Raw genomic sequence first — 13,821 nt, 5'->3', positions numbered from 1 at the left:
TTCTAAGAAATCTACTTCTCTGGGGTGCCTGGGTGGCTCAGTAGGTTACGCTTCCCACTTCGTCTCAGGTCATGATCTCACGGTTCATGAGTTCGAGCCCCGCATCAGGCTCTGTTCTGTCAGCTCAGAACCTGGAGCCCGCTTTGGATTCTGTGTCTCATTCTCTCTCTGCCCCTGCCCCACTTGTACTGTGTCTCTCTCTGTCTCTCAAAAATAAATAAATGTAAAAAAAATTTTAAAAAAAGGAAATCTACTTTTCCTTTGGTTTCCAGTGTTATATTTCAAATTGCTAGTCTGTTAGTTCTCTTTCTTCTTTCACTTTACATCAGTCTTGTCATATTCAAACATCTAAATATTCCAAAAAAAACACAAAAGTAAAATGCATTCTATATTATCTTACTTCAGAATATTGCAGGAACTGTTGACCTAGGGCAAGATGAAGTCCCATCAGTATTAAATCCCAGGGGCAAAAAAGGAAAATAATAGAGGTTACTCTGGCTTATATTTGGTGAACTACTTTCAATATTACTCACCTTTCTCAGAATTGTATTGTGTACCTTTTAGCTGTGTTATTAAAGAATAATGTCTTTAAGTATGACTTTAAAATACTAATAGCTATTTATTGAATGACTGCTTTGTGCTAAACAGTATGCTGTGGGCTTTACAAAAATAATTTCTCTTGTTTATAAGTGTTTTTGCAGTCTTTGTATCTGTTTTCTGCTTACACAAAGGGAAACAGGCTCATGGAGACTGTATCTTGGCTAAGCCCACCCCACTAGTGGATGGTGGCTGGCATTCAAACCAAAGGTTCTCTGGGTCCTAAATTGACACTCTTTTTTCCCCCTATATCATGTCATCCTCTGAACTACCAGTTAGCTTCTTAAGGAAACTATTCTGCAAAATAAGATACAGTTAATGTATTTATTTCTAACAGGACAAACCACAGAAAATTTCAGTGACTGTCCTGAGATGTCCCATAAATGACTCAGCAAAGAACCAGAAGGCAGGACAGACGTGCTGGACCATGGTCTAGAAACAATCATAAAAGATTTATTGAAGACCTACAGCATTGGCTTCAGAGATGTAAGGGAGTAGGAGATGAGTTATCTGACAACAAGGAACTTAAATTCTAAAAGGTAAAACTACCCTAACACGGATGTGAAAAAGTAGCATAGACTACAATAATGCCTACTATAGTTGGTCTTGTCAGAGAATAAGAAGATTCATATACTTATAAACTAACACATCTTTAGGCACCAAAAACCTTGTTTCTAATATTCAGTGTTTGATGGCATTCTAAACTCTATTACACACTTCTTTGACTTCATAAACAAAGCTTATTGCACATAATTTTTCCATTCCTTGATGACTTGGGATCATAACTCTGCATTTCAATCACTGTACTGTGGTGTGGGAGCACAGTGCTTCCAGAAGTTACTGAGTCCTAGAAAGCCATCTGCCTGGACACCAAGTGGCCCCAGGCTTTAGACCTCTAAGGATTTTCTACCTACGCATCCTTCCTCCCTGGAAGACGTAATTCCTTGCTACTTTCACTGTGACTTTCTTCATTCTAATCTGCTGTTCGCTGGCATAACGTGTAAGGCCTTTCATCTCTGCCTTGTTTATTCAGCGTTATTTCCTAGTTCCCCTGATTAATGCCATTCTTTATGGAAGTCCGTTTAGTTTCTAAACATAAATATATGCTGTCTCACACTTCCATGGTTATGCTTTCAATGCCTTTTCCTTTACTTGTCCACTTAAAAAAAAAATAAACAACAGCAACAACAAATACCCTTGTTATTCTTTGAACCCAACCCAGAAATAAGAATCTCTAGGGGGACTTCTTAGTACCATTTCCTGAGTCCAGTGTAATAAATCATCGGACTTGTTTCTGGATAACTCCAGCACTGGGTATATTTTTAGCTATATTACATTGAATAGCAGGCAATTTCTTTATTTATAAATCTGTTCTCTCTACTAAACTGTAACACCTTGAAGTTTTTAGCCATTTTTGCATGCCCAGCACTGAACTTATGGTGTGGTATATAGTAGGTGCTCAATAAATGTCTGCACACTAATAAATGCTGCCTGGATTTTTACACAAATATGTATTTCTCCTCTGGAATCACATAATAAAGTGCTGGGAGATTTGCCTTAGCTCTTCGAGGCAAACCTCTGAATGGAGAATACATAGTTATTTATAACTAATTGTGTGTTACAGAAAACAAAGACATCACAATAGACTTTCAGTACGGGGAAAAGCCTCATGAAATGGATCAGCCACCAGGGAAGGCTTCTGGAAAGAAGTGAAACTTGAATCACCCCACCCCACTTCAGTTGATGTACACAGATACCTGGTGCAGCACTGATGGCAAATGGCTTGTTTGTAAGGTTTATGTAAAGTAAATAGCTATGTATCTCTGTAAAGAAGTTATATTGCCTTGTTGGTCTATTAAAAAGCAAATGTCTACCATGATTAAAGATTTTTGACTTTAGCAGAGTCTCTCAGATTTACTGAGAGGCAGGAGCAGGGCCACAAAGTTCACTCAGAGATAAGCTGAAGCAGAAGAATAAATAAAATTAGCCATGGAAGAAAAAAAAAATATGTCAGGGTCATTTGCAAAAAGCTGGGAACTTCCACCCCTAATGCCCAGTGGTGGAGAAGGAAAGGGCTCTGATTCTTTTTTCCACGTAGCTCTCATACCTCTTGTGGTAAGACTGTGACACTGAACTATGACTCCGTTTGGCCACATTACTCCTAAAAAGTGCCTAACAGATAACGTTGGATGTGGTTCTCTGACCCTGGCCTTGACACCTCGCCAATCTCTCACCTCTAGTCAATGTAAATCTCTTAGTAAACGGCATTACTTTTTAGAAGTTGAAAATTCCCATTTACTTTTCGCAGTACGTTTTCCTTTGGCCCCAAATTCTGCAATATTACAAGATAAACCAGTGCCCGTTAAGGCAGTGCCAAAAGGTTTAAGAAACAGAGGAGGAAGAAGTAGAAAGATTTTGGGTTTGTTTTTGGGTTTTTGTTTTTTTTCATCTAACCTCGACTCCAGCTTTCTTACTTGACGCGATTTTCTGTTATAATATGCAGCGTTTGAAGAAGTGTTTCATGACACAGAAACCTCAAAAAAAAAAAAAAAGTCACATACTGAAAAGCCGTTCATCAAAAAAGACAGTCAAAAAGTCCACTGCAGCAGGTTGTAAATGAATTTCCATCAGTAAAGGCACAAACATAGAAACCACTTACGTAAAACACAAACCCGAAGCAGGAGACCTTGGAATTGCATGTTACAATACTCAGAGCAATTTGTTTTATGTATGTATGCCAATGTGTCATATGGAATGAAGCCACAAACCATACTTCTAAGTGATACATTTCGTAAAGCCATGCTATTTAGGATCTTAATGCTTTTTTCTTTTAATCTTTTTATAAGATAATTTCCCCAGTATTGAAGAGCAGGACTTGATCTAACATTCTGTTTACTTTATCCCATTTTAGTGATGCATTAGCCCTGTGTTGTCGACTTGCGGGGGCTTTCATTTGGAACAAACTGCAAAACGTTCTTATTTTAAGCCTCTCACCTTCAAATTCCTTTTCTACATTTCCTTTGCTTTGCTTTTCCAAGGGAACGACTCTCCACGCCTTCCTGATCAAGACAGACAACCTAATGGCTGAGTGGGCTTTAATTTCTACGTTCCTGGCATTCAAACTTGATTTGCATTGTCGTATGGAATTATTTGGTATTCAGTAGAAAACACTATTTCTTTCTCTTTTTTTCCCTTCCCTTTTCTAGACAACCAACCACTGGGAAATTATTGTCAAAGTCTTAAAATGATTTCCCAATGATTCCTTGTTAGTACAATACAATGTCTTTCTCAGTCCTGGTCCCTCCTCAGCTCTCTTCTGGGGCCCAGTGAATCCCTCTGTGTCTGCAGCACATACACAGCAGACATATTCCAAATGTGTGGGTCTCTACTACTCTTCTCTGCAGTACCTCAGTGAGTGTAGAGGAAATGAGGAGGCTGGTATAAAAAGATAAAGTGAGGACGGCTGTGAATTTAAAAGAAAAGGAAGATGATTCTTCACAGATTTTTAAGGGTTTATTTACTGATAAGGATTAACCACACTCCATCCAATCTCTTTTGAGTGCCTACTCTGTGCGAGAGCGTATGACATTGGGGGATAGAAGCAAGCGAATGGTACCCTTGCCTTCAAGATGCGCAAAGTGCAGTCATAGGGATGGATATGTAAGCAACTAACTGTTATTCAAGGCAGATAGCTAAGGGCTGTGCATAAAAATGGGCTGAAATGAGCCCAATGGTATCACAGGCTAGTGGTAATTCATTCTATTCAGAGGACAAAGATGGAAGGAGAATGTCAATGCTTGTCCCATTTCCATTGGTGGAAGTTCAGGAAGAGAAAGAGAAGGTGGACAGATCATGAAGAGAGAGAAGGAAATGATCTGGAGGTGAAGAGAGAAATGGGAATAGGAAAAAAAAAAAAGGAACAAAATGGCGAGAAATAGGGCCAGATTTAATTTCCAGAGAATTAACCTGGGAAATACTTATAACTCAGGAGGCTATGAATCTAAGGACTTTCTTTAAATGCCAAAGGCATAAACTAATCTATTTAATTAGAAAAATATGCTTGTATTGCACTCTGAGTAATTTCCCAGAGGAAAACTTGTTTCTTTTACAGTTAAAGTTTTTGTTTAAAGCCTCCCCTTGCCCCCTTCCCCTTGCTCTACCGCAAAGCCTACACCTCTTCAGCAGGTGCTCACTCCTAAGCAATTATTGTCAACCGGGATGTGAATATGACCCTTCCAAGATCTCACATTTGTTTTTTGGGTACTGAAATAGAAACACATTAACCTAGATATACCTGAGCCCTCCAGCAGGCACTTTATAATATGAAAGAAAAAAAATAAAAACTCAAAAGGCATTTCTTCTGTGACTCACCAAATCTTTACAATAGCAAATAATTCAATAGAATAATACAATAGATCTTAATATCTTACAAACTAATGAAAATATTCAAAATAAAGCCGTACATCCCCAGCCAATTCACCATCCTCTTTCAATAAGTTTGTAGAGTCTAAGAATATTCTCTCCTATAGCAGTAAGGTAAGGTGCTTAGTCTTTCTTGAACCTGTATTAAGAGGAAAATAAATTCTGGTGGCCTACAAATTGAAACAAGATAAGCTCTTCTTTGCATGTCACACATTCAGAAATGCAACTAAAAAGTTTAAATGCTTTATCATACTTTTGCTGAGTAAAGGAATTTGAACATATTAATTGAACCAACACAGCAGTTTATTCAAATAAGATTAAAATGCTCCATGGGGCTCCTGGGTGACCCAGACGGTTGAGTATCTGGCTCTTGATTTCAGCTCAGGTCACAATCCTAGGGTCATGGGATCAAGCCCCCATTGGGCTCCACACTGAGCCTGGAACCTGCTTAAGATTCTCTCTCATTCTCCCTCTGCCCCTCTCCCCCACTTAAATGCTCTCTCTTTCTCTAAAGTCAAAAAATTAAAAATAAAAATAGAAAAGAAGAAAAGAAAAGGAAAAATTAGTTTAAAAATAATAAATAAAACACGATTATCCAAGTGTACTTTTTGCATTTAATGAAAAGATTAAAAGGATACATGCTCAGTTCTAATCCAGTCCCACCTACTTTTATACTATTAGTTCTTCCTAAATTGACATACATGGAAGAGTCCCCAATAATAACCCCCAAACTGAGGACGATAAACTCAAAATAAAGACCCTTACATAAAAAGGAGTCAAAAGTAAGCTGAAGATGTAATGGACGAAGAAGGAAAGGAGAGATACTGCTGAAATCTTGGAAATACTAACACCTTGTAGTTGAGAGAACATGTTTCTAAAATCTTTGTAGTGGTACTAAACAAAAGTAATAAAAATTTTCAAAACCAGCTTTACTCATATTTTCCCTTCCTTTAATTCTAAAAACAGAAATGGATAACCTTGGGACACAGTGTAATGTGATCTAAAATGTGATGTGCTTTTGGGCCCAAGGAACTTTATTACCTGGAGACTCTGTTTCCAGAGTCAACCCAGTAACATTATTAAACACTGTGACCAACAATTCATTTCAGGGACTTTCCTCACATCTAAGTGACCAGAATCTGAACCTGTGTTTTGGTGGCTAAAGGCAATGTATCTCATTATAAATAAAGAATGGAGTTTAAATCTCAAGGAAAGCTTTCTTAATATCTATGTTTGCACTGAATATTAAATACACTTCAGCATACTTTTATGAACACCTATGACTTATGGTTTCAGAAACATGTGTGTGTAATTGTTCTGTTTTATAGGTTATTTGAGTGCACGCACCATAATTCTTTACACATTCTGTATACATATGTGTAAGTAACTCAAAAACTCAATGAATGTATTTCTAAAGGTTAACAAAGGTGTGATGAAAGCTTTATTTTTATTTGCCCTTACTATTATTTACTGCTTCGTGCAAACCATAAAACCGTTCTTAAAACTAACAATCAGATCTGTTAAAATGATCTTACCCTAGGAATTATATACAAACACAGCTTGCAAGTTATTTTTATATCAAATCAGCTCCGGTCTGACATGGTTTCTTCAATTACTAAAAGGCATGCTATGCTCACATAAAAGGACTGATATCCCACAAACGTGCTGCCGTGTGTTTTTTCCTGGAAAACTCAGAATAGGATCTGTCAGGTATATCCGCTAGCGTAACAAACATGCCACCCAGATTTGCATTGGGAATTAAAACATTCTGTAGCCTGACAAAAGGCTGTGTGTTTCTAGCAACCGTGACGGAAAGAAGGCATTGCAATACCTAGATGTTGTGAGTTAAAAGTCTCTCATCAGACAGCTTGAAAAAACACTATAATCCCATGATGGAGCTTCCCTGAGTGGCAAGCCAAGCTCCAGAGAGCCGCGCTGCATCCCCAGGCCAGTCATCCAGGCAAGTCTAATTCTGTCGCCGCACACCCGACATTGTCTTTATTCCTAGATTCACACACCAGTTATATCGGAACCACAAAGGTAGGAAAATGTACGTGTAGAAGGTGAGAAATGACATGGATATTAAAAACCCAACCCCATTTTCTCTCATGTCAAATGCGAAACGATACTATGGTATTTCTAAAATGATATTAGAATCACCGTGCAGTAAGCAAACAATGATGTTAACGAGCGTACAGGACAAAACCATAAAATGTATCCCCATTATCTAATTTAAAAAAAAAATTGCATTGCTAGTTTAAGTGAGGAGCAGAGCTGGGAATTTTGCCATTTATAGAACACATTCTTCATAATCTGCCTTAAATAATTTCACTATATTATTATTCCATCTCTTAGTTTCAAAAGAATGCCCGGCAGATATTTCTAACGATATTTTGTATGCCTCAAAATGGATCTGCACATATTTTAATCAAGATGCGCGATAACTGGAAAAAACTCTTTTCTGCATAACATAGAAGAAGCTCTGTAATCAACACAGTTTTGCCTGAAATGCCACAAGCTTCACTTGTTTTTCAGGTCATTAATGAAAAACAGGCATCAACTTATTAGCAGATTCATAAGGGCAGTATTTTAGAAATATTTCCTATCACTTAAGTCCATGCGTAATTCAGTTGTGTCATTAGCTCCGTAAGTAAAGCTTTTCTGGAAGAAAGATGTGACAGAAACCAAATAAAGTGCTCATCACAAATGGATAGAATTTAGCTTGTACAAATAAAAAACAGATTGGACAAATAAAAAGCATTCCAATAACTTTGCATTTTAAAAGGCGATGCCCATTAAAGTTATTTATTAGAAGTGTTCTTTTTATTGAGTAAGTATTACTGACAGGCTAGATTCAACTCTGATACGTGAAATTCAGTTTTTACCTAAATATCTCTACTTCAGCATGATGAAGGGCAATGAACCACATTCATCATAAAGAAATATTAGTGCTCATATTCTTCAGTTTGTATGAGATAAAAAAAAAATTAATACAAATCAGGAAGTGACATAGGCTACCACTTTGAAACTACAATTTAGCACTCTTTTTGGCCATCTTATTATATACACTACTCCTTTTTTCATTTATTCATTTATTTTAATAGCACTAATTGATATGCTAAGAACGTAAGCACCTCTTTAAAAATCAAAAGCAGGGCATATTGAGATCCTACATCAACAAACAAAAACTGAATGCATTGTTCATACCAGAAACTTACCTTCCTGTATTTAACCCTGCCCTCCAACACTCGGGGTTGAACTTTATTCTCTCATTTCCCAGTGAGTAAAATGAGACCAGAGAAGTTAAGTAACATATTCAAGTCACATAGCAAATAGTGTCACAGACAGGATTCGAATACAGGTCTGACTGATGCCAAACTATATTGCTAATGCTCATTAGCAATGCTATAACTAATTTGATTCATTATCTTTCTCCAAAATATAAGTAATGTGAAAGGTAGCTTCACTAATTAACATTCTTTGGTCTCCTATGAAAATGTTTACTTCTGTAGTCTTCTTACTTAATATGTAAAAGATAAAAATGTCTTCAAAGCCACCCCTCCCCCCAACCCCCAGAGCACTCACCAAGGCACCTGTAACTCAGTACTGAGCCTTCTGTGGGGCAAAGGGAGGGGTCAAAACACACCAGGGCCTCCTCCTGCCTGAGGAAGCTCCATTTTGCAATTAGCCTGACCACAGGAGGCACCTTTTTGCAATCCACACTAAAGTCACCATTTGTAAACGCCATTGCCCCAAGGGCCATCAATACATTTTTATTATCTTCTGTAACAGGATGTAGGAATTTATCAAACATTTTCTTTTCTTTCTGATAACCAGTTTTCTCCCGGGCAGAACAGACAAGAAATATAGGACATGGTGAAGTCTGCTGCTAGACTAGGGTCTGGAGAGATGTGATTCAGTTTAGTAAATTTAATTCAACACTCACTTATTGATGGGAGTTACCAAACTGATGGCCTCTGAAGGAGGAGGGGTTCTCAGGATTGTTATGGAAAAAGATGACTGGAAAGATGAATAGTGAATTGTCATGCCAGAGCAGAGAATGAACTGAGATGTGTTAAGAGCTGCTACACCTAGTCTTGGGAGATCATTCTTTTTTCCTCAGGGAGACATGATGCGTAAGGAAGGTGAGAAAGAAGTTCAAGCAAGTTTGGAAGGAGGATAGGAAAGTGAAATACGAAGGTGCACACTGATACTCCTGTTAGCTTTTGCTTCTATAATGAGTTTTTTTTTTAAGTAGTAAAATGCTGGTGTTGAAAATATACATTCAGTATTCAATAATACAAGTAGAAAATTAATTTTGTAAAGAAAGAAAATTAATTCTGAAAGTCCTTGACTTGCTTTTCAGCTCCGTCAGTTTGGTCCAGTAATTACCCTCTTTGAGTTTTGCTTTTCTTTTCCACCTCTTGCATAGAAATCATACCTATAATAGGATTTCTATAAGGATTAAATGAGGTAATGTATATAAAACCCTTAGCAAGAGGTCTGGCATTTTACGAGCTCTTAATAATTGGTGGACATGACTAATTGCTTTGGTTTATTGGCTGGTCTGCTTGTTCTGTGACAAACACAATATGTCTAAAATGCCTGCAAGAAATCTGACTATACAGTATTTTAAAATCAGCAAACTTGGTTTGACTTCTAGTTTCCTTTCCTCAAGTAAACTTTCTTGTCATTTACATGGCAATCTTATTTTTAACAAATGCAAGGCGAAAGCTGCCATCCAAAGCTCTTAGAGCTGATAGCTGATGAATGGAACGAAACAAAGTACATTTTCGGAATGTTAGTACATAATTGCTCTTGCTTAAAATTGATCCCCTCAGTTTCAAACTTTGTCTGAGAAGCATCAAAGGCTATCATGTTAAGCCAAGGTTATGTACTCATCATGCATTTCATTCTTTAAAAAGCCCTACTATGAGAGGGAAATCTAGGATTTTTATAAAACAATTACAACAGATTTCATTCTGCTTTCTTCCTTTCTCAGGGAAAAGGAGAAAACAGTATTATTAGAGGAATACAAGAGACAGGATTCATAGATAGATGGGGTCTGAAGAACAAAAGATATCTAACAGTTCAAGATAATTCAAACAGTGGGCTTTGATGTTCTTCTTTAGCTATGCTATCAAATCCTTTTTCTTTTTTTCACATTCCAATTGTACCAAATAGGAGAAGCCCATATACAAAAGAAACAATAACATGCTTGTTAATCTAATAACAGAATGTCAAGAACAGAAAACCTACCCTCCACAAAGTGTAATTGAGATTGCCTACACCACAGACAGTTTATGATCAGAAACCTTAGGGGAAAAAAAGCCATCAATAGAAATAATGTTTCTACTGTGAGCTCATGGTCACAGCAAGGCTACAAGACCAGGGACATAAAGCCCTATTAATTGTACTTCCCAGGAGTCACCAAACATCTCTGTTTGCCTGCAAGAGTCCCGATTTCTACCTTTTATCCAGTGTAATTATTAATAGAGTACCTTTAACTCTAAAAGTGTCCCAGTTTGGACAATAAATTATATAGTTGCCCTGGGTTTACCCCTACTCCCTTTTACTTCCTTCTCCTCCAAAAAAAAAAAAAAAAAAAAAAAAAACCTTTAACTCTTCAGGTTATGTGAAAGGGAAGAAAAAAGTTATCTGTTTTTCTAAGCTCAGCTATTCATTTGACTACCCTTCATTTTCCTACAGCAGGAAAGATTTCTAGTCTGAATTGAATTTGACACGGTCCCATTCACCCATGAAATATTTTGGGCAGAATTACCCCTATCTTTCCCCACCACCCTCTCTCTCTACAAATTTCTGCCTAACTCTATGGTATGATGTTGAGTCTGCTTATTGAATTCTATTTGAAATTTTCAAGGAATTATATCTCACATGAGGACCCCTTAATATAATTGCTGTTTCTTTAAAAAAAAATCAAATGTTCAACTTAGGTTATATAGCCAAAAATAGCAGTTCATATCAGCTGCAAGAAAGACTGAGCACCTTACAGCAAGAGCCCCTTAATCAAAAAGCAATCTTTTGGGATAAGTTAGTAGTACTTTGCCTCCAGCACTAACCAGATCCCCTACTTTCATTGTATATTTCCACAGGAGTCTAATGATGAAATACATTAGATCTTCTAACAGGTGAAGTAGAAACACACTTAAAGTATTGCCTTCTGAGGGTTGCATGGTGTTTCTAAAAACAGGGGGCGGGGAGGTCCGCAGCAATAACAGCATCCAAACCAACAATGTATTCTATAAGCAAAAGCCTTGACAAAGAAGGGGGGAACTTCCCCCTTTCATAGAAATATTCAAATGAATTCCTTATGTATATCGCAAAGAAGAGAAACACAAAACAGTTTAGTTTTGTTAATGGGTGGGCCTGGTGGTGCAAATATTCATTTAAAAACAAAAGTCTTACCTTTTAGTCATGAGGTTGTCCCTGAACTTTATCCAGAAAAGCTCCACAGCTGCAAGGAAAAAAACAGAATCCATTTGGGGAAAAATATTCTGATATTGGAGAATAAAGATTTACATTTATCCCGTGGGCTTTATCTGCTCTAGACCTACAAAAACCCAAGCTTCCAATAGCGGATAGGAATAGAGGATGTAGGTCTTCATCGTTTGTACACAGAGGGCACAGATTTAATTGAATTATTTTATTTATTTATATTCTATTTATTTTCACATATGCGTATACATTTACATATAATGCACGCATACAGACAGACAAAAATGCTTGCTCTCTTTTAATCTATATCCTTACATACACACACATACACAGAAGCACCTTTCAGACACATCAAGGTTGTGTAGCACATGTGATAAGCACAGTATCTCTCTTCCCCAAATCATGGTCTTATGAACCACCCCCTCCCCAATATGGTCAGGCCCTAAGAACAGAACAGGAGGTAATATCTGAAATTTTTGCTGTACCTTCAAAACAGCTGCAGCTTCCTTTCTGTTCTGCAAGTAGCCTAAAGTCAAACAGATAAAAACAAATCATGAATCAGGGTGAAAGGCTATAAATATGCTATATTTGTTTTCTTCTGTTGGTTTTGTTTTTCTTTTGTTTTGTTTTTAACCTTCACTGATTTGGGGGAAGTAATTAAGTGTTTTGGCATAAAAGATCTCCTGCTGGGTGATAGGCTACATGGGGAAGGGAAATTAGACAAAAGGTATTGAGTAATAACCACAAATGACTTTATAGCCTATTCTGTTTGAATGTCAATAGAATTTGAAAGCAAGATTTGCAGAAGATAATCAGCAATGACTCCCCCAAGTATCATCAGGAAGTGACTATAATCAGCCATTTGCAAACTCTTACCTGCCACAATGATTTCTTATCTTAGTGGGAAAAAATGGCATAGTGACCTAAAAGCTCAAAATTATGAACGGCAGAAGTTCCCAAATATAAAAAGCATTTACTATCTGTCCAAAATTCATCAGCATTGAATTAATTTGGCAGATTCTTAATGGCTTTGCCAAGTGATGAAGTATGCATCACATAACATCGTATGCATTGCTGTAACTGCTTTGAGGCTTTTAAGGGTGCAAAGGGTGAGATGAAGGTGATAAAATAAATAAATAAAACTATACATTTTTCAAATGAGGGTTGCATAAATAAAAATTATATTGTAAATAAAGAATCAAAAATAGAGAATCTAAAATATATAGTCTGTAATGCTGCACACTGTCCAAACAGATGGAAACTGTGGATTTGCTTCCTTAACAGTGAGATATTCACTTAGGTGAACAAATTGAAAGAGAAGCTGCTAAGAAACAATAATTGTTTTAGACAATATTAATTTCGTTATGATGACGTTCACCCATATATCCAGGCTAATGAACTTCATCATCAAGGAACTACTGAAAACTGACTGATGGTCTTAATATTTTGAAACTCTGCCTTCCAAATTTAGGTATGGATTTCTTTAAAGGGTCTTATTTTCTTATGCCAAGTTATAATCCATAAGAAAAGATTTTCCCATCTATCAGAAATCATATTTCTCAATGGAGACGGACTATATATATCATCAATGTGTCTAAATAACAGGTAAAAGAAATTCAGCTAGTGATAGATTTTTTTTAATGCAGTCACTTTGCCCACATGATATTTACCACATTACAATTCCCGGTCATGATGAGCATTAGGAAACCCTGAGTAAGCCACCTCGATGGTTATTAAGATACTATGCTAAAGAAAAATATTTCCCAATAGGAGGTACTAATAAGGTAGCCAACAACATACAGAAAGCAACAAAATGAGAAATAATAAAAAGACAGCAACTGTGTGCAAGCTGGATGTTCCTACTTGGCAGCTAAAACATCCCTGAGATACTATGATCTGTTCCTTAAATGTCCAAGGGTTTCAGCTGTTAACAGATATCATTCCAAATTTTATTCAGTATAATTTGACAAATACCTATCGTGCATCTAAACTGTGTGTTCCAGAGGAACCTAAAAGGGACAAGTTCTAAAATGAGAGGAGTCACCCAAGCCAGGGGTTCTAGATATTTGGAAACAGAAACCATTGGGAACAAAAATAGATCAATAAATATTCTATTAAAAGGCAATCATTGATATGTAATTGCAAGCCATCTTTCAGCACCAAATTAAAAATTATTCATAAATATTGGTATTTTCTAAATGTCACACTAGCAAAAAAGTTAAACCTCCTGAGGAAAAATCCCCATATCCAGCCATACTTGTTGTTTCTTATCACCCTGAAGGGTGCACAGTTTGCCAGATCTCATGTGCCCTTTTTTTGTTGTTGTTCATATGGTTAAGGGCAGCC

At 36.9% G+C, this 13,821-nt stretch overlaps 1 long non-coding RNA gene across 1 annotated transcript in view; it reads right to left on the bottom strand.

The window, feature by feature from the left end:
* Positions 1-12,003, bottom strand: part of LOC125938696 (uncharacterized) — a 186,266-nt gene extending 174,263 nt beyond the window's left edge. The window contains exons 1-2 of the long non-coding RNA XR_007462771.1: positions 11,961-12,003; positions 11,446-11,494 (exon numbers count right to left, since the gene is read on the bottom strand). This is a non-coding gene — a long non-coding RNA (uncharacterized LOC125938696). The remainder of the gene's footprint in view (positions 1-11,445; positions 11,495-11,960) is intronic.
* Between the last annotated feature and the right edge of the window lie 1,818 nt (positions 12,004-13,821).

The sequence above is a fragment of the Panthera uncia genome (assembly GCF_023721935.1).
Source record: "Panthera uncia isolate 11264 chromosome B2 unlocalized genomic scaffold, Puncia_PCG_1.0 HiC_scaffold_24, whole genome shotgun sequence".
Classification (NCBI taxonomy): Eukaryota; Metazoa; Chordata; class Mammalia; order Carnivora; family Felidae; genus Panthera; species Panthera uncia.
The sequence above is the reverse complement of the archived record's forward strand: the minus strand, read 5'-3'. Positions and strand labels throughout refer to the sequence as shown.